The sequence below is a fragment of the Dysidea avara genome, chromosome 1, assembly GCF_963678975.1.
Source record: "Dysidea avara chromosome 1, odDysAvar1.4, whole genome shotgun sequence".
Classification (NCBI taxonomy): domain Eukaryota; kingdom Metazoa; phylum Porifera; class Demospongiae; order Dictyoceratida; family Dysideidae; genus Dysidea; species Dysidea avara.
In genome coordinates this window covers 7,062,084-7,083,441 of record NC_089272.1, presented here as the reverse complement: position 1 = coordinate 7,083,441, position 21,358 = coordinate 7,062,084, and the positions used below count along the sequence as shown (strand labels likewise).

The following is a 21,358-nucleotide window of genomic DNA, read 5'->3' as shown; positions in this document are numbered from 1 at the left end:
TACCATATCGGTGGCCGATATTGTAGCTGATCCGATTATTGGTACATCTCTAGTGCCTAGTGTCTGACATATTTACCAATAACTCTCAGATTTAAATAGCACATTACGTATACCAGTGTAAAAAAAACTCAAAACCTTTTAAGTCGGTTTATGAGCTCCTAGTACTAACAAACAGGTGCTGTATTGTGCCATGGACTAATTGAAATGTTGGCCTTTTAGAGAGGTGGTCTTTCTATACAGGTGACTACTAAGACAATAAGTTTCATTGTAACATGATTTAGATGATGAGATGTCACCATACACACTTACATAAGAAGACTCACCAGTAGATGATGTCCACATCTTTCATTTGTTCAATCATTAGTTTTAATGTACCTGTGAGGGGTAGAAACAGTTGTCGTAAATCAGTTCCAATATACTGTACATAGGCACACTATGAGTGTTGTGGTGTTCAGTGTGTGTGTGCGTGTGCAATGGTATATACAAACTGTACATAGATAAGTTACAGTGAAACATTGTCCATTAATTAGACCACACATAAATGTGGTTTAATTCAATAACAAGGTGATCACATTTAGGGTTGGCGATATTGAAAATTTCCTCCCACGGTTATTGTGGAGCTTATTACCAAGATTATTGCAAATATCACGGTATTGAAATGAACTATAGCAAGTAGCTACACTCAAAACTGTTTACACAGTATAATGCATGGGTGAACTTTGTTTACCAGCTAGCTAGGAGTTTGGAAAAACTTATAGAGCGTGGAGTGCATATACATTTTGAAGGAGAGATAGCTAGTTTCTGTCTATGTATATATATAGCTAGCTGATAATTTACTAAGGCTTACTAATGTTAAGCCAGAATTTTTATCCCACAATTACAGAAGTGCTGTATCCAGTACACCTGCCTCGCCTTGCGTGTATTCTAATAATTAGTGCATCGTTTTGTGTAGTAGTGCATGGATTAGACTTGTTTGCTAGTACAACGAGGCTGTAATATTGATTGACAAGTACAATATGGCGTTGTTAACACGTGTAAGTGTGTAGCTGTTGCAATTTTGCTTAAACCGGTGTGGCGGTGGTTATTGCCAGCTGTAATATTGCCTTGTTACCGTGTCACACAGTTTTCTTGTAGATAGTTCAGTTACAAACAAATCACCCTGTTGAAAGATCAGGTAGAAGATGTCACCTTGTAGATAGTTCAATCATAGATATTAGAGTACAGGGATTAGAAACCAGCGCGCGCCCTGAAACACTCCGCCGTTGGTGAATTCATGAGGCCAAAATAGTGTCTTCTGCTCTGGACTACTTTCTACGGGCGTGGAGTATTTCATGACAATCTCTTTATGTTTTACAAGTACTAGGCAAACTCCTATTGTAAGTCTTGTTGTGAGTTTTTGCCGCCATCAATCATTTTAATCTCAGTTGACACGATTTTTTTGTGTACCTGTTGCGTTAATGGTAAGTTCACTTTCGACTGGCAAACAATGCCACAGTAACCCTAAAGTAACACAGTTTTGCATGGTGTACTTCATTTTATTATTCCGCTTGATTAATGCCCTTTGGCAGTCTCATCTCGGTTCTTTAAAATACTACTCCATGATTTATCAACTTCAACACAAGCGCTGTTATGCGAGAAACATCTTTCAGTGGTACTGTGCAAAACTTCAAAGTATTGCGAAGACTTCAGCACTATTTCCCCAGTGGAACTAGACTTCTGTTCTTCGTAACAGGTAGACAAAAAACGGAGGTACCCATTGATGATAAAAATCGTAAATGGCGATGAAAACCACCCAAGACGATTAAACAACAGAAGCCAGAAGCATTAAAAGTCTTGTATATCAACTACAATACCACAAGGTGGTTGAAATCAACTGTAAGACGACTAAACCACAAACTGCCATCCTGTCCGCATGGATTTAATCAATACCGAGGAGTGCTTCAACCACAATCAATGGTAGATATACACGGCGCGCGCTCGGTTGCCTATCCCTGTACTCTAATATCTATGGTTCAATTACAAAGAAACCACCATGTAGAGAATTCAGCTACAAACTCAATGGCGGATCCAGGATTGTCATACCGGTATATCGCCCAACCCTAATCACATTAAATAGATGACCATATATCAAGTTTCAATGTATCTACATACATAGACATGTACAACATATAGAGTAGCAGACAACAATTCATCACCACTTTGTTTTAATTGCAGGGAATGGATAGTTTAGAAAATGAAATACTTTTTTATCATTTATGAAAACTATTTTCTGTTTAGAATGTTTACATTGTGTGACCTCATTATTTATCACTAGAAGTACGGTACCGCTCAAATGTAACAACATCTCACAACAGTGCAAGTGATTTAAAAACTTCTTAATTGAAGGGCGTGGCACCAGTATTACTTGTGAGTATTCATCCCATTTCGTTTAGGATGAATACTCACAAGTTTTCAAGTTTTTTCAAGTTTGGCTAATCGGATAATCAATAAAATCTATTATTGGTGCATCACTAACACGCACTATACAATACAAACAAAAGTAAAGCCTTCAGCAGCCGTGCAAAGTACTGCCCAGCAAACCAACACTGGGATGCTTGTGCATCACTGAGCATTGTGCAGGCAAATCCTCCTGGGGCAGGGATAATAACCCGCAGGTAGACTGGAGCAAGACACATATTAACAAACACTAACAGAGGAGGTTGGAAGAGTAATAAACACTGTAAGAAAATTTTCCACATTTTGAAACAGTAAGGTGGGGTATAGCATTGAAGGATGTTGAATGGTTCCCATGATAACCAGCCAGTTGTTGCTATCATCCATCTGGAGGCTTTCTCCATCTTTCTAGTTTATTGTAATCCCTGACTTGGATGCATGTCACTACAGTCTTTGCGTACGTTGTGTAGGATGGCTTATTGGGTGTTAATTCATGGAGCAGAACTCCTCTCTGTCTCTCTAGCTCATCAACAAAGACATTTACTGCATCCGTGGCCTGGCACAAAAATTTGTGCATGATTTATAAGTTTAAAAAAATCTACCTATTCATGGCCATGTACTCATCATATTTCATCAATCAGGAGGAATCTCAGAACTCAAGAAGTCCGCTATGCTCTTCAATACAAAACCATTGGGATCACATGCATGCTTTCAACCTCCTCTGACATGCACACACACACACACACACACACACACACACACACGCACAAACACACATACTCACCAGTAGATGATGTTCACATTATCATAACTACATATAATCTACATGTGAGGGGTATATACTGTATAACAATGTACACTATTACAAGTAAATGTTATGTTAACATACACAACATGTCATGTCAGTGGTGAGGTTTGTAGAGTACAAGATATGGTACAGTGTAATATAGCACATGTATTAGTAATATTGTATAGTAGGATAGTTTGGTAGGAGGAACCTTTGGTGACTGTGATGAGATTTGGTGAGGAAAAGTGAATTTGTTATCTGCTAAAACAGACATAAATTGGATGGAAAGATTTGACAGATTTTGATTTGGCCAAATCACCAGTCACTGTAATATGGCAACATGGATAGTGGATAAATATAATGAAGTGTTGTATTGAAATTTACACTGTTGTGTCCAGGAATATCTGACTAGTGACCTAACATTTACTGCAATTGGACAAACACAAATTTATAACAAGTTGTGTTGGTCACAAATTGTCACTACTTGTCATCATCAAATAGTGGTAGCTAGGGTTGGCTGATACATGACATACATTTCATGGTAGTATTTTTCACAACAATTAATACAGTATTACCACAATATTATATCAAATGATATGGTAGCACTGTTTAAGTAGGGATCACCTTGAAAATGTCTCACGCCGCCCAAAATTCCACCTTTAAAATCATCCTACAGACATTTTACGCAACAAAAATCACCTTTACGGAATAGTACTAGTCCATATAATATATAAAACAGCATTAAATATAACAAAACACTTACAGGTGGCCGGATATAGAATTTTAAAAAATCACCAAAACTCAAATTTTAGTCTCACTGCCTCACTCACTTACCACAGTTGCAAGGCTTGAGGCCAAATGAAGTAGCGCACGGCCACCATTTTATGCCACAATAACAAACTCACCAGTGGGATGTACCTTTTGGTGTTCCGATGAGTGTAGGCCCTCTGCACCTTGTCTTTTCTTTTATCTTCAATCAGGTTGCTTGTCGTCTTCTTCATCCAACGAAACCATATCGAGGCATTAATTTTCCACAAAAACACTTTCTTGCAGCAACATATATAGACGCTACAGAATTATTTCAGAGCTGGATACAGGGGCGGTGGAGCAGGCCAAAGAATGAGGGGGCCAGGCCAGCTGTAAGTTGAAGACCAAAAAAAAATAAGTCACAGCCTGCTCACAATAGCTGCTCTCCACCAATTAAATCTCCTTTTTATAACTACACATACGTAGCTAAGTAATGTGCTACACTGCTTCTCTGAATACTGTGACTGCTCTATTAGAGTATCCAGATCCTGACTGTTCTATTAGAGTATCTCAATCTTTTCTTGCAAACAGTGTCCCAAAAAAGTGGGGGGCCATGCCCCCCCCCCCCCCCCCCCCCCCATCTCCACCGCCTATGGCTGGATATCAGAAGCGCTTCAATCCTGGAACTACTATAATACTAGATATGTGCAAGTTCGTGATTGGGATCCCGTTCATGATAGGTTTGTGACCACGCCCATCAATTAAAGATCTAGGTGGACTAATAGCGCGATAGAGTATGGAGACCACACCTCTTAACAATCTAGCTATTTACTTAACAGTAAACAAAATGACCTCACCCCTTACTGGTCTAGCTAGCTGCACACCTCTTGGCTCACTCAAGCTATACTCTAATACAACAGTCATGTATGATATTCTAATAGAACAGTTACATTGTAGCTACATGTAGCTGTGCTACAACAAAAAACTGAACAAACTAGTATTTTTTAAAAATTGTTAATTTAAAAAATGAAGTAGGGATCTATGCAACAAAAAGTAGTGAAACAAGAGATGAATGATGGTGTTACAGCATAGCTCAGTGGGAAGTCCCTACTTTGGCACATTAGCTTAACAGGGACTTTCCCACTGAGCTATGCTGTAATACCATCATTCATCTCTTGTTTCACTACTTTTTGTTGCATAGATACCTACTTTATTTTTAAATTTATAATTTGTGACTGTCTCAGCAAAAACCTATCTAGTTCGCACAAGCATGCGTATTGAGAAATCGTAATATAAAAATAATTCGTAAAATTACGTATGCTACAAGAAAAAATACGCAAGTTTTTATCGGGCCAGTACTCGAAGAAGGAAGACTCAAATCGATGAAAACTATATACCATCGTATTCACCTGCTCATGAAGAGTTTGAAAATCTTTGTTTTGTTTTTGTAGCTTCAACAGTATGGGTGTCACGTGCGTTTGTCTACGATGCGGTAAACGTAAACAAGATCATCATTGTTTCTTCTACCAAACCACCTTCAACCACCTTCATGCGCAAGTGACTGCAAGGAAAAAACTATACCTTGATTGATCTGCCAATCCATGGTGAACATTTAAGTTCGTACAATTAAAAAAAAAATTATTCACTCACCATTATCTGCAGTGTCGAAGGAATGGATCACCAAAGTTTCAGCCTTCTGTGGTCTGTAGTTTTGAAATTACAGTGCTAGAAAGTAAGAAGAACAAGGATATCGATTTGTACGGTGACTATACTAAAAATAAACTACAGGCACTTACATTCGCAGCCATAACATTCGTTTGGATTAGTCTACAAAGTTGGAATTTGGCTAGTCGGGTGAGATGGTCACATTTTTAAAAATACTAGTGTACATTAGAAATGTCATGAGATGTGCACATGACTGTCACAAGTTTTGTATTGACTAGTATCTATCCCATAATAAGATACCTCACAAGTTATTAGCTACATACTGAATGTACATATTAATGGTATACAGTAGTGGCCAACAAGTTTCCACTGAATTTGTGTTTGTGTCTTTACAAACACAACACAAATAATCCTCTTAGAGAATACAAACACAACACAAACACATCACTGGTGGTCACTAAGACATATTCCACTATAACACATCATGTTGATTCTACACATGTACATGTTCACTAGTCTCATGAACAGTAATGACTGGAATTCTATTTTGGAATTCTATGTATTTATGCGATCAATTTTTCTTCACGGATTTCACCTTTGTATGCAGTGAAGAAAGGAAAGTAAAAGACAAATGTACCCAATAATTCATTTCCCTATTCATAGCAAACATGATGGTGAATCTTTCAGCTCTGTACCTCAATCTGTTGGTAAGTTACAACTGTTTTTGTAAGTACTTGTAATTTATTTTCCCTATACTTGCTGTACAAATCGAATTTTCTGTTGTTGCTACTTTGTAGGGCTGCAACTCCAAAAGTTATTGGCATATGAGGTTGAAACTTTGCCAGAGGGTACACTTGGCTAAGTAGATTATAAATTTTTAATGAATAGGAATTCAAAAAATACACGATTTTGTTGGGTTTTTGCAGATCCGGTCACATATGGTGTGTGTTTGAGTGTATCCATTCACTGGACTGGACTACTGGACTGGATTACTGGAATGGATTACTGGACTGGACTACTGGACTCACATAACATTTGCTCAAACATATTTTTGACTACAAACACCTTTTTTCAACCACTAAAAGTGATTACATACCACACATGGGGCTAGGGCTCTCCATGTCTTGTCATAGTAAAGAAAAAAATCTATCTTTTAAAATGTATTTTTAAGGATTTACAGCACAATTGTGCCATGCTGAAGGTCTGTAAGATGTCTGTTTAAACATGTTATATTAAGTATGTTTGAAAAAATGTTATGGTTTTGGTGGGCTATTTAATGGTATAACTTTGATTTGAACTCTTGTTACACTCACTGTATTTTTTAAAAAAATATGTGTAACCTTACCTTCCTGTTTGAAAGTATGCACATTAGAAAGCTAAATGTAACACTGCATACTAGTTGCTATTTACAAACATTATAAACCAAAGAGCCGGCAAAGCTAGAGTGAATGTGCAGGCTATAGGTGATTTCATAATGTAATTGCATGGTGTAAAACGTATATATGGTGTGCTATTTTACAAAAGAAGGCTAGAGAAAACAGAGATGCATTAACAGTGTTAACAGTGCTTGAAACATTGCTAGCAGTAGGCAAATTGTTTTTGATAATGAACTGCACTAAGGTTTTAGTGCAGTTTTTGTGATCAATGTACAAGTTTTATGTCTAGTGGGGGCGTCACTATTCAGTGGACAGGACTACTGGACTGGAACACTGGACTGGACTGGACTGACATATTTTTGGTTTTTGCACATTCTATGGTTGGGTTTATGGAATCTTGCTAGTAAGCACCCTTAGGGAACCTGAAGCCCACTTCTAAACGCTAAAGATGAACAGTGGAATATGCGAAAACTGTCTCTTAATAATTTGCTACTGTTCATTATACCACTATACAATGCTTATTCCTTACCCTGGTGTGTAGTAATGCTGCAGGCAGTGCAGGGAATTGATTGTGACAGCAATAGTTAACCAGCAATCAACTAGCCAGTAGACAATATCCGTTGAGTTATATCCTTAGAGAAAGCTTGAAGAGCAGCTGCAAGCTAGTCTCTCTGTCAGACTTTTGTTTCAGTGCAGGGACTTATCAATTAAAGATTATAGGCGCCCATACTGAAAAATCTCTAATAGGTAAGCCCCTGCACTGAACTAGAGGCAAGTCTAGAGGTCTGGCCACGCTGGCAAGACTAGCTTGCTCCTCAAGCTTGCTCCAGAGATATAAGATATTGTCTACTGGCTAGTCGATTGCTGGTTAACTAATGCTGTCCCATTCAATTACTACACACCAGGGTAAGGAATAAGTGTTGTAAAGTGGCATAATGAACAGTAGCAAAATTATTAAAAGACAGTTTTCGCACATTCCATTGTTTGTCTTCAGTATTTAGAAGTGGGCTGCAGGTGCCCTAAGGGTACTTACTAGCAAGACTCTGTGAATCCAACCACAGAATGTGCAAAAACCAAAAATATGTCAGTACAGTGTTCCAGTCCAGTAGTCCAGTCCACTGAATAGTAACCCCTGTCTCGTGGTCAGTTTCTAAGACACTTTTTAATTAAGTTTGGCGATAAAACGTAAGAAAACAAAAAACAAAATTGAATCCAGTAGTCCAGTCCAGTAATCCAGTCCAGTGAATGGATACACCCGTGTGGTGTGTGTTTACAAGAATCATCATTACCTCATCACTGTTAACATACAGTATCACATAGAGATATACACATATTATCATAATGGTCCAGGCATGATCAGATGGAAGCAAGTACATGGATAGTACAAAGAAAGAGCATCACAAATGTACACACACACGTACACAACAAATTCTTGGCAAATACAATACTATCACATAGTCACACATTATACATTACTATATTTGGAATATGCTGTAATATATGTGTGCGTATATAGTGTGCACGCTAGTAAGTAGTGTAGTGACAGAATCCATCGACATCAGGGCAAGACAAGACTACCTTATTGTACTATCAGAGCACCCTAGATTGCTGGTGCTGTGACCAGGACCTCACTTCACCACTACCTGTCACTTTGCTTTGTTAATCAGTAACCAGTCACTGAAAATATGTTGTACTGTGACATACTAGGAGTCTACTAACGGTACCCCGGAAGGCAAGCGAGGTTTCCCCATTGATTTGTTGTTGTTGCTATTCTCTGTTACAGCTTGTTTGTACGCTACTCAGAACTGTTACTAGTCACTATCATGGATGCTCTCAAGAAACTATGCTGCTCATGTGGTGGTCACAACTCACAAGGCACACATTGCCAAGCTCTTCGACAGTATAGAGTCTATATTTGAGAAGTACCCACGTGATATGATACCAGAGACAGAGGATAGAGCTCAATTAGAAGACAATTTTAAGCAGCTTGAACACAAGGCTACAGAACTATCAGATATTTATATCCTAGACACTATAGAGGATGAACATGAATGATAGTGGAATCAGAAGACATGCAGTCAACCTTGTCCTCGAAGATGGTATTGATTAACCACAAACTCACCACCTTACCCCAACCAACCAACACAGTACATACGCCATCAACATTGCCTTCTTCAGATTCCCACTCTCCTTCCCAGACCTCAAAGACAACTCAAGTGAGTCCACCAACCAACACAGTTGAACCTGCTCGTCAGGAACCAAGCGATAGTCATCCAGCATCCCAATACATCACAAGACTACCTAAGCTGGAAGTTTCTAAGTACAGTGGTGACCCTCTGAACTGGCAGTCATTTTGGGACTGTTTTGAGTCTGCCATTGACTTGAATCCAAACTTGTCTGTGGTGCAGAAACTCAATTATCTAAGAACACAGTTGGAAAGTAAGGCAGCCCTAGCCTAGTCATAACAGGACTGCCACTAACCAATTCCAATTATCAATATTTTGTTGACCTTCTGAAAGATTGTTATGGCCAGCCACACAAATTGATTAGTACACACATTCAAGCTCTACTAGACGTGCCCAAACCTGTTAATAAGTTGACAAGTCTACTATCCTTTCATGATACAATCGAGAGTCACATCCATTGTTTAGTTATTGGGCAAGTCATCTGAGTATCTCAAAACACTGTTGGTGCCAATAATGCTGGGGAAACTGCCAGAAAAGATGAAGAAGAACATGGCCAGAGCATGGGACAGTAGCGAGTGGACAGTCGAGCAACTTCAGACAGCCTTACTAAGGGAGATTTGTATCTTTGAAGCGGGTCAACAGACATCCAATTCTGGAATTCAAGTAAGGTTACCAACAGCCTCATTCTTTAAATCAGCAGGCAAGAAGTCTAGCCACAAACCACGAGACCATACAAGTAAGTAGCCAGTGTGCACATACTGTAAGGGAAACTACAGTTCAAACAATTGTGAAGTACACAAGGACCAACAGTCACACACTGCGATTACGAAACAGGAGAAATTTTGTTATAACTATCTTGCACATCATTGTGTTTCCGAATATGCATCCAAGAATAGGTGGCAAACATCATACAAGTATATGTAACTCTACACCCACTAGTCCCCACCTGCTAGTTCTGCCCCCACCAACTCTATTCCCACTAGCGAGAATACTACTCAGCCAATGCTCAACCCAGCAACAGCTACTGCTTCTCTCACAAGCTTTGTCCCATCACAACTGACGAGAAACACTGTCTGTTTATTGAACACTGCAATTGCAACTGTTGTAAATGGCAAGATACAGGCAGAAACTCACACACTATTTTGATGAAGGATCCCAGCAATCATTCCTTACTGAGAAGCTTGCATACATGTTAGAAGTGGTGACAGGTCTCTCACTGATCCAGACGCATTAACTTGGCTTCCTTTGGCTCAGCACAACCGCTCCTCAAATGTTTGCATAATGTGATTATTAATCTCAAGACATCTAGAGGTGACTTGATCCCAATTTCGACACTTGTTGTCCGGACAATTGCTGCCCCACTCAACAACACAGTGAGGACTACAATTTCTAACATACCACATTTGAAAGGACTTCCATTAGCCCACCCTGTCTCTAGTTCAGAAATTTTGGAGATCTCACTACTCCTTGGGGCTGATTTCTATTGGCACTTTATTGGAGACCACATTGTTAGAAGTGATGGTTCTACAGCTGTCAGTTCAAGATTGGGGTATGTGTTATTGAGGCCACTACCAGTACTACAGTCCTGCAACATCGTCTCAAGCTTGCTGAGTGTGGCTGTAAACCATGACTCTGACGAACAAGATTTACAAAGGTTTTGGGCAGTAGAGGAAGCCGGGGTCATGACTTACTCCTCAGACAAGACCTTCCTGGAGCAGTATTCTAGTACTCACATAACCAGGCAAGATGATGGATCCTACAGTGCTATGTTTCCCTGGAAGGATGATCGCCCACCTCTTCCTGACAACTATACTGTATGCCAGGGAAGGACCCAATCATTAGTACATAGACTAGCACAGATGCCTGGCATGCTACAGACCTATGATAACATACTGAAGGAACAAGTCAGTCGTGGGTTCATAGAACAAGTAATACCTGATGGGAACAGTGCTGCCCACACCACCCGATGAGGAAAGACTCTAGCACTACACTGATCCGTATTGCATATGACTGTAGTTGCCGTAGATCTGTGAACCAACCAAGCCTCAATGACTGCCTCCTAACTGGTCCTCCCTTTTCTCATTGATCTAGTATCAATCATCCTTTGCTTCCACCCTCACAAGTACAGGGGTGTATGGAGTTTCAATGGACATTGAGAAGGCCTTCTTTCACATTGCTCTTCATGCCAAGGATCACGATTTTTAATAGCTTTCTGATGCGTCTGACCCCAGCAGTAAGTTTGACACATACAGATTTTTCACAGTGCTGTTTGGTTTGTTAGCTCTCCCTTCATGTTGTTTGCTACTTTGAACCATCATTTGCTACTGTAACAGTATAATACCACTGTGTCTCACAACATACGGTCTAACCTGTATGTAGATAATATTGTTACAGGATTTAATCCAGAAGAAAAACCCTTACAGTTTTACAGCCAACCATTCTCTCAGCAGCAAACTTTAACCTGAGAGCCCGGGCATCCAACAGTAGACAGCAAATGGACACTGCACACAGGGATGGCACTGCAGACAAGAACACATTGACCAACGTCCTGGGGCTACAAATGGGACACTTCACTTGATAAGTTATCCCTATCCTTGAAGGGGCTTAACCACATCACCACTCCACTGACCACTAAGCAAGAGGTACTCCAGGACTCTTCTAAGCTATTTGATCCCTGTATTAGTTTGTGCCAAACTACTTATACAGGAGCTGTGGCAGTGACGTATTATGTGGGATGAACCACTAGACCAAGACATCCTGGAGGAATGGGCAGCCATACGTACTAGGAGACATTTATAAGTCAACTGAGATCTCAATAAGTAGACCAATTTTTTCCAGACAACACTTCAACACACACCTCATTGCAGTTACATGTCTTGCAGATGCTAGCACCAAGGCATATGGTGCAGTAGCCTTCCAGTTTTTTAGTAGTAAAAGGACGTGTTGCATCACTGAAGTAGACCACTCTCCCTAAGCTCAAACTGATGGCCGCCGTCACTGCAGTAAAGCTTGCAAGATTCGCTATTAACTCTCTTCAACTGAAGGCTACTGTTTATATGTGGACTGATAATCAAATAGTGTTGTGTTGGATCCAGAGCACAAAGGTGTTACCTCAGTTTATCAAACATCGAGTGGAAGAGATAAACCAGTCAATTCCAAATATCACCTGGCAGGATGGTCCATCCAGTGAGAATGCAGCGGACCTCCTCACTAAAGGACTCACCTTTGAGCAGTTTCATACCCTTCATTGTGGTGGCGCAGACAAAACTGGTTACTTGATGAAAGGAAGTAGCCATCATGGGACCCACAATCAGTCTTTCTACTCTATGTAGCAGCACTGACAGCATAAGAGTTTGTGATTTCACCACCAGCTGACAACAGCAACACTAGATCATTACATCAGACAACTACAGTTCCCTTGAACGTTTACTGGCAGTGACAGCCTATGTTCAGTGCTTCATTGACAACCTCAAACGATCTCAAGATGCAAGGATGACTGGCCAACTACCGCCACTGAGTTGAATGCTGTAAGACTAAAGTGGATTGAGATTTCCCAAGAGCAGGCCTTCTCCAGTGAGATTTCAACCCTCAAGTCACAACAAGGCACTAGGAAGAAGACCTCAACTTTAGTAAGGCAGCTACAACTTTTTCTTGATAGTGATGGATTTCTTAGATGTGATGGGTGCAACCACAATGCCCTATTAAGTGATACTACAAGATTCCAATACCTCCTTCCTCAGAAATATGGCTTTACCAAATTGCTCATTTGCTCACTCCATATCTCTCTCTTTCATGGAGGCGTGAACAGCACTCTTACAGCTTTGAGGCAGCAATACTGGGTGCCTTCAGGTTGGCAGTACATTAAAAGACTCCTTCATTGCTGCATAACCTATAAACGCCACCATGAAAGATCGTATCCTGCTCCAGACACGCACCATTGCCCAAGGACCATCTGAGAGACGTAGCCCCATTCACCATAACTGGGGTTGACTTTACTGGTGTTCTATATGGACAGACTGAGAATGGAGAGAGTAAAGTGTATATTTGTTTAGGTATTTACGTGCGCTACAACAAGAGCCATCCACCTGGAAGTTGTACTTCACCTTACTGTAGAGACATTCATACTCGCCTTCCGTCAATTTGCGAGTTGCAAATCCCTACCTGTTATTTTATCACCTAGCAACAAATACCTTTATGTTAACTATGTAAACAATGGTGGTGAGAAACATAAACTACATCCCAACTGTCAAACTAGAAAGGAAACAGGCATTAATCTTGCCAATTTGATCAGATTTCACCACTGACCATTGTGTGAGATACTGTTGGCATATTGCTTCACCAGTTAAGTCAGGTTTAAACGCAGGTTAAACAGGTTTAACTGGAGGCTCGACACATACCAGCTGAGGTCTGTGGTTACTGTACAGTAAGTGTCACAGCCTCAAGACCACTCCCTAAACAGGCTTAACTGGTTTGTGGTATCATGTACTAACAAGAATTATTGGCACGAAGTGGTATGTTGTTGCTCTGCAAGCTGCCCATACACCCAACTTCTTACTCTTATCTCTCCGCTATGATTCCCATTATTCTATGACCAGAGCTATAATAAGTAACAACAGGAGCCCACATTGGTGACACAGCAGGGTACGTAAGCTGCTTCATAAACTAACACCAAGGTTTTCATTTACAGCTACATGTAGACTGGAGTAAGGTTAGAAAGTTTCTTGCTCAAGGGAGCAGTGCAACAGCAACTGTGACTTAGTGGTAGCACACACTACACACACACACACATTTAGTACAGTACATAAAAATATATTAGTATTCACCATGAACACACTGAATGGCTACGGATATATGATAGGAATTTCCCTTCAATATACATACTGTACCATTTTAGTGACAGAACTGAATATCTGAATAAGTACTATATTGAGTCTGCCTGACATATTTACCAGTACAAGTACACAAGGGATCATAGCACATTGATAAAAGTACTGAAACAAGTTGGAGTAGTGCATGATATTAAATCACAGTAAAACAATAAGAAGTGTTATATCCCTACTGTGCTCAAGATGCCATAATGGAAATGCACAGTAGGGATATAACACTTCTTATTGTTTCACTGTGATTTAATATTATGCACTACTCCAACTTGTTTCATTACTTTTTTTATTGACGTGCTATGGTCCCTACTCTAGTTGAAAAATTCCACATTTATGTGTACTTGTTTGTTAACTTTTCGTAAAATAAAATTATGACTGGTGAACTCACACATACCACATCAAGAGAAAGAAATGGCGTTGCACGTCTCAGCTATCAATTATCGTCTGAAAAGTACACTCTGTATCCATTACGCTTCATTGTCAGCTATGTTCAACCCATTACGAATCAAGAAATGTTCGAAAAGCACCTCTGTAATCAAAGTAGCCATTATGAAAAATATGGACGATTTCTATTACAAAGGGAAGCCATCACGTACTACTACCAAATCGACACCTTTCGCTGTCAGCAAAGATGAATGGGACACAAAGGAGGACACTGGTAAGTCCATGAAGAATGCGTTGTACGTCTTGCGGTATGCCAAAATGTATGTGTCCGGCTGAAGTGATGTTGAACAGTGAAAAAATCAAGCCTGTATAGCCTTAGCTGTTATCGAGTTACACTTGTCTAAAGGCATCAGTCAGTTAGTCAGTCACTAGAAAAATCGGTTTTAATTTTTTTTCTAATACCATACCTGTTTCACTGCCCATACAAAAAGTCTCAATAGTAGCAGTGAAATTTATCCAGTATTTCACTGGTAGCAGTGAAAAAGTTGTAATTGCAATTTCATTGGCTAGAATTTATGTTAACAATGTAGCACCAATTAGTGTTGACACGTGTTTAGTACATAGTGACAAATTGCGTGCATAGCAATGCTAATGCACAGCATGTGTATATGGTATTAACTTGGAATAGCATGGGTATAGCAGTGAAATTTGGGATAAATACCACTCTTGTTGTATTAGAAATGGTAAAATTCACTCGGCTTCGCCTCGTGAAATTTATCCCCATTTCCAATACAACACTTGTGGTATTTATCCCAAATTTCACTGCTACCCATGCTATTACTAGTACAAATTCCATACCAACTTGTTGAAAGCATTTTGGGTTGATCTGAAAGCTTGTTTGAGCTCTAAACCAACACTACTTCATTGTTGTCAGGGAAAACTGAGGCTGGTTTTGGGTGATGTTTTTTCATGGGCCACACCCAAACCTTTGTGGTCCCTACTATAAAGTACTATTGTACTGTATGATAAAGGAAGATACTCAGATGCAAAAGTATTACGTACGTATATTATCAATGTACAGTAAGTATCTCACAACCTTTTTGATTTGTACTAATAAACAGGTGCTGTACTGCAGTTGTGCAAATGACTAATTTAAATGTTGGCCTTTTAGAGAGGTGGTGTTTCTATACAGGTGACTACTAAGACAACAAGTTCCATTGCAACATGATTTAAATGATGAGATGTCATCATATACACTTACATAAGAAGACTCACCAGTAGATGATGTCCAATTCTTTTATTTATTCAACCGTTAGTTTTAATGTACCTGTGAGGGGTAAGAGCAGTTGTCATAAATCAGTCCCAATATACTGTACATAGACACTCTATGGATGACGTGGTGTTCAGTATACAACAGTGTGTGTGTGTGTGTATGTCAGTGCGTGCGTGTGTGTGTGGTCCTCTCGTACACTCTAGTAAAGGAGTTTTGAAGTACTAAACTTTTGTGCAACATGACAAAGCATATCTGGAGAAACATCAACTTAAACTTTTAGGTACCCATGCTCTCTGTAGAAAGTTTTCATACAGATTATTTGTATTGTAAACAAGGTACCTATCAGGTTTAAACACAAACTATGACAAAGTTAATTTTTTGATGCTTTTAAGAGCCATTTGAAATTGCTTTGGACAAATTTGAGGTTCTGATTTCATTTCTAGACACAGTTTGTGGTGAAACTCATGTTTCCCATCAGTTTTGGTGAGCTAAATGTAGCGCAATATAGAGTACTTACAGGTCTTTGTATAGTGAAGTAGTGTTTGTATAGGGTATTTTGGTCCAGTTATGGTGAGCTACATAGTTTTAAGTACAACTATGCAGATGACCAGTAATAAAGCAAAAGCATTAGTGTCATTTTGTGTCATTACGTAGTATTGTTACAGTAGAACTGTAAACTAGTGTTGTTGGTTGAAAATGGCTTCCTCATCGCCATATCTTTGTAAAAACCGTGAGTGAGTTGGAATCTCCATTGTTAACCATCAGTTATCAGTGTTCTCGATCTCTTCAATTACTAAGAGTTGCTTTTAACTAAACACATTTTTAAACTAACTGTATTTCTCATAGAATTGCTGCTGAAATTGATGCTTGATGATGATGCCATTAACACCTGCATGTATTACAACAGCTGTATCAAGGCTGGCGAGAAGCAGGGCGTAGTCAGACTTTTGGTGATGCTAGGGCCTAGCTGTAAGCTGAAGAGTAAAAGAAAAGGTAAAACTATACCTACTAACAATATCTCCCCTCCATCAACTATACCTTCTTATTTATAACTACATAAGTAGCTTGCTATACTGCTTTTCTCTGAATACTGTGACTGCTCTATTACAGTATCTCGATCTGACTGCTTTATTAGAGTATCTCGAACTTGACTCAAATTGTTGATGCCCACTTGCCCAGGCCTGGGCCCGGTGGCTACACCTCTGGCAAGAAGTGCTCAGAGCTCTCACGTAACAAACGTGGTGATCAGATCAACCTGTTATTTCAGGAGACTTTTTTGCTAAACAGTGTATACCTGCACCATAACTAAAGGATGATAGCATGGAAGTACAATGCAAGGTTGTAGCAAATGTTAAATCAAAGATTTGTGTAAGAAATGTTCACAAGAAGTTAAAACACAAAGATGACAAAATTAAGGAATAAAAATTTGAAACTTCTGCAAAGTCCAAAGAAAATGATGTACCTCACAGTCGCTTAGCAACTGCTAAAAGAGCAAGTGAAAAGAATTGACGTATCAGAAAGAATCAAGAATTTCACATGTAAACTTGAACCTAGCAGAAGTGCAGTATGCTTAAAAGAATTTAAATCACAGACATTAACAGCTTTACCTTGACAGTGTCCAACAGCAGATGGCTTGGCTGACTGTGTTTTATCCACTTGGAAAATACTTACTTTCATGAATCTCCACCAAGAAGTGGCTTAGCTTGCAAGTCAGAGCCAGAAGTTATTTGATTGGTTCAAGCGACTTGTAAGGCTCTCAGCAGACACATGTACGACTGTGAGAAAAGTGGCATATATGAACACTTCACAGCTTATTTGAAGCAAAAAGTGCTCCATGTTGATACAATCTACGATTGTTTATTTGCAACAAGGGACTATATACAAGAAGAGATTCTTACTGTGCCCTTTTCATCTTTACTAACTTGTTTTGTTGCTGAGCATCTGCCTGATTTAAAATATACAAACAAATTCTGTTCCAAAGACAAACACAATCAGTGAGAGGCACAACTCAATCGTTTCCGTACAGAAGAATTAAATCCATCATTTTGTCGCTGGAAACTATGATCATGTTTTGAAACAATAAAACTGGTAAATGGTTAAGTGATAAAACTACTGCTGAAAGCTCTGAATTGTTGCACAAAGCAAGAAATTATTCATCTGAATTAAAGCAACGGGTACCTACTGTAGTTCAGAAAAAGAAACTGATTAAAGATCAAACAAAACCTCTATAAGTAATACAGGCTCCTTACACAGATGTAACAGAAAGAGAATCTAATGAAAGCTGTTATGAACTTTCATGTACACACACTATAAACATGTGGTCAATAATGTGTAATAATTACATAATAAGTGCTTACATAGTGATAGTATCCTAGGTTGTCATAGTATCCTAGGTTGTGTTTATGAACAAAGTCATGTTGGTTGACTCCTCTGCTCTTAGTTGTATATCCAACCTCCTATATAATGCACACCACACACAAGTTATTATAACAGTTAGCAAGTAACTTTACGTGCATGTCCGTGTGTACATGCATCCATGCACAGTGTATGTGTGAGCAAAGTGTGTACATGTCATGTGAGATGAGAGAGTGTGGAACATACATATGAACTATGAACTGACTAAGAGAACACTTATATGATAATGATAGGTGTTGGGAGCTCTAATTCTACTACCAGGTGTATGGAAATATTTTACAGTGAAGAGTCAATTATCCAAACTAATAAGGAGGAGGGTTCTTATATTTGTACATAAAATCAAACAGTACAGTAGGTTCATTAGTTCAAATACTCCAGAGACAAATATAATAGTCGTCACCAGACATTTGCCATCCAAATAACCTCTGTGTCTGGGTAGATATAAACAGTGGACCTGGGGATTAGGGATCCAAGGACCTGGGGACCCAGAGAACTCGCAGGGACCCAACTTTTCATGGAATATTATACATACATAATTTTGCAATGTTTGTATACATTCTGTACTATTAATAGACACCTCTGCTATATGGTCACAGTGGCTAATCTCACATGGCCAATCCACTTTCTGTCCATTGTAATTGTCCACACAGTGTTTAATTCAATTAGAAATAACAAACACCTCTGAAAATTGCCTCAGTAGGCTACTCGTACTGCACAAGAGCATGTTAGCCTATTAAGTCACCCGTTATAAATTCAGTGCACATGAAATTGGCTTCAGTGAAGCAATTACTACAAGGTACACCAGCAGCTTGATAACTATACTTTGTGTCATGTAGCACACGAAGGCAATCACCAGTTAAAAACAAGCCCTCCATTATTGATTAAATACTACAGTTACTGAAGGCGTGAAGAATGAGCAGCCTATAGCTACAAGGCGCTATTTCTAGGCATTGTGCAAGGAACCGTCATGATAACAGGACAGAGAAAGAGTGATGCTAGCCACTGTGACTTACAAAAGTACTGTATCTAGTACAAGGATAAAATGTATAAACGTTGTGAAGTATGTAAAATTCCCCAAAATTTCTACAAAATGTAGGGTCCCTCATGGGCCTTGGATCCCTGGGTCCACTGTTTATACCTACCCTACCATAACTCAGTTTACTCAGGGTAAGTAAAATCAGTGGACTAAGGGACCAAGGACCTGGGACCAGGGGACCCATGAGGATCCAACTCTTCTCGGAATTTTATACACTTCACAATATTCTATACTTGTACTAGGTACCTCTGCAAGTAGTCTTGCATGGCCAATCCACTTGTTCCCCATCACAGTGTCTCACACAATGTTTAAACAATTAGAAATAATAAGCGTCTCTGAAAAAGTATCCTTCATTCACCTGCTACACAATGAACATGCTAGTCTATTATGTCAACCAGCTACTAAAGTTTAGAAACACATTGTGCAATATTCGGGGGAAAAGCGATTACTAACTAAGCAAGTTTCAGTCCAGCAGCTCAACAACCAGACTTCATACAACTGGGTGCATTTGTACAATGTTTCTAAACTTTACTATTAGTAGCTAGGTGACATAGTAGACTAGTATGCTCATAGTGCAGCAGGCAAGACTGGCAAGTGACCTATAAATGCTGAGAAGTGCAATCATCTTTAGACTTTTTTCAGAGACGTTTATAATTTTTAATTGGTTTAAACATCGTGTGAGACACCATCACGAGGAAAAGTAGATTGGCCATGCAAGACTACTTGCAGAGGTAACTAGTACAAGTATAGAATAGTGTGAAGTGTATAAAATTTCAAGAAGAGTTGGATACCTGTGGGTGCCCTGGTCCCGGGTCCTTTGTACACCTGTTGACAAAATACTCTAATAGAAGAATCATTTTGACATTCAGATAATAAAGGTACAGTATGATACATCATGTGATCACATGTTGACTCTACACATGTATATCATGTGATCATCACATGTTGACTCTACACATGTATACACTACATATCTACTAGTGTCATGAATGGACATTACTAGAATTCTATTTAGGGTACACTAGATATTTCAACAATTATTTACATACTGTACAAACCTTGGCTACTGTATGTGAAACACAGCAATGTTGAGTTTTCATTTGATGTGATGTCTCCCAACTCTATTCTGGACTGTCTGCATGTACAAAACAAGTGTGGTATGTATTTTACAGGCATCATCACACAGCTCTATCACCACTAACACATCTCATACACACACTATCATAATGATATAACTGCATGATTTATAAGTTTAAAAATCTACCTATTCATGGCCATGTACTTGTCATATTTCATCAATCAGGAGGTATCTCAGAACTCAAGAAGTCCACTATGCTCTTCAATACAAACCATTGGGATCACATGCATGCTTCCAACCCCCTCTGACACGCACACAGACCTACAGACAGACAGACAGACAGACACACGCACACAAAAACAAACAAACGCATACCAACTCCCAGTCTCCAGTAGGCTGATAGGTCACAATCTTGTTGCCTGTCTCCACTCAGCAACAGACTCCGCCCACAACAATGTCACTACAGGCAGAATCCAGGAATCATCTTTTGTAATACTACACATAAACACATGTACAGTATATTTTACACTATCACATTGTAAGTACAGTTAAGCCAAGAGTGTAGAGAGTCTATATAACAGTGTATAGCCCTGAGGATTCTCTCCGTAAAACTCTGTAATTTGTGTTATTCTCAATTGGTGAAGATTGTATCATCACATTTCTTTGTTCCGTCAGCGTGCTATCACTATTCTTGGTTAAACTTTAACCAAGGGCACACATGATTAGGGCTAAGGTTGAAACGAGGTAAGTAATCAGAAGATACTGTCATTAATTGATGCATTTGATTAAGCATGCGTATAAACATTTACATGAGCTGACTGAATAAAATGGTGTCCAACATTTGTCAACAACAAGAGTGGAAAGATTCCATTGTGGGAACATTTCAAGCTACCAGTCAAAAAACCAGTTTATTGACTGTGCCACACTGAAAAAGTTAAACAGTGGAAATCTCCTATTGTTACAAGCAGCAAAGGATAAAAAGCTAACCAACTGAAATCGTTGTTGAGCAACTAAAACCTTACTAGTACTATTGGTTGCTATAGACATGTAGCCATTATTGTAGAAGAGAACAAGGGAGTATTGAAATTGATGAAGGTC

At 39.2% G+C, this 21,358-nt stretch overlaps 1 protein-coding gene across 1 annotated transcript in view; it reads right to left on the bottom strand.

The window, feature by feature from the left end:
• LOC136254385 (N-alpha-acetyltransferase 50-like) overlaps positions 1-18,173 on the bottom strand; it is a 314,728-nt gene extending 296,555 nt beyond the window's left edge. The window contains exon 1 of the mRNA XM_066047083.1: positions 18,089-18,173. The gene's annotated coding sequence lies outside the window, so the exon portion shown is untranslated. The remainder of the gene's footprint in view (positions 1-18,088) is intronic.
• Positions 18,174-21,358: the final 3,185 nt, after the last annotated feature.